Here is a 789-nt window from a genome sequence, read left to right as displayed (position 1 = left end):
CATCTGAAAATCCTTTTCAGTTCTTAACTGAATTCTTGCAGATCTGTGATACTGTTAAGACTAATGGAGTAGATCCTGAAGTCTAGAGGCTCATGCTTTTCCCTTTTGCTGTAAGAGACAGAGCTAGAATATGGTTGGACTCTCAACCCAAAGACAGCCTGAACTCTTGGGATAAGCTGGTCACGACTTTCTTAGCCAAGTTATTTCCTCCTCAAAAGCTGAGCAAGCTTAGAGCTGATGTTCAAACCTTCAGACAGAAAGAAGGTGAATCCCTCTATGAAGCTTGGGAAAGATACAAGCAGCTGACCAAAAAGTGTCCTTCTGACATGCTTTTAGAATGGACTATCCTGGATATATTCTATGATGGTTTATCTGAGCTATCAAAGATGTCATTGGATACTTCTGCAGGTGGATCCATTCACCTAAAGAAAACGCCTGCAGAAGCTCAAGAACTCATTGACATGGTTGCTAATAACCAGTTTATGTACACTTCTGAGAGGAATCTTGTGAGTAATGGGACGCCTATGAAGAAGGGAGTTCTTGAAATTGATACTCTGAATGCCATATTGGCTCAGAATAAAATATTGACTCAGCAAGTCAATATGATTTCTCAGAGTCTGAATGGAATGAAGCTGCATCCAACAGTACTCAAGAGGCATCTTCTGAGGAAGAAGCTTATGATCTTGAGAACCCTGCAATAGCAGAGTTAAAATACATGGGTGAACCATATGGAAACACCTACAATCCATCATGGAGAAATCACCCAAATCTCTCATGGAAGGATCAAAA

The 789-nt window shown here is 40.6% G+C and overlaps 1 non-coding gene across 1 annotated transcript; it reads right to left on the bottom strand.

Moving 5' to 3' along the window:
- Positions 1-224: 224 nt before the first annotated feature.
- On the bottom strand, positions 225-332 carry LOC112787684 (small nucleolar RNA R71). Its single transcript, XR_003195083.1, has one exon. It is a non-coding gene; the product is annotated as a small nucleolar RNA R71 (small nucleolar RNA).
- Between the last annotated feature and the right edge of the window lie 457 nt (positions 333-789).

Source organism: Arachis hypogaea, chromosome 20 (genome assembly GCF_003086295.3).
Source record: "Arachis hypogaea cultivar Tifrunner chromosome 20, arahy.Tifrunner.gnm2.J5K5, whole genome shotgun sequence".
In the NCBI taxonomy this organism is placed as follows: domain Eukaryota; kingdom Viridiplantae; phylum Streptophyta; class Magnoliopsida; order Fabales; family Fabaceae; genus Arachis; species Arachis hypogaea.
The sequence above is the reverse complement of the archived record's forward strand: the minus strand, read 5'-3'. Positions and strand labels throughout refer to the sequence as shown.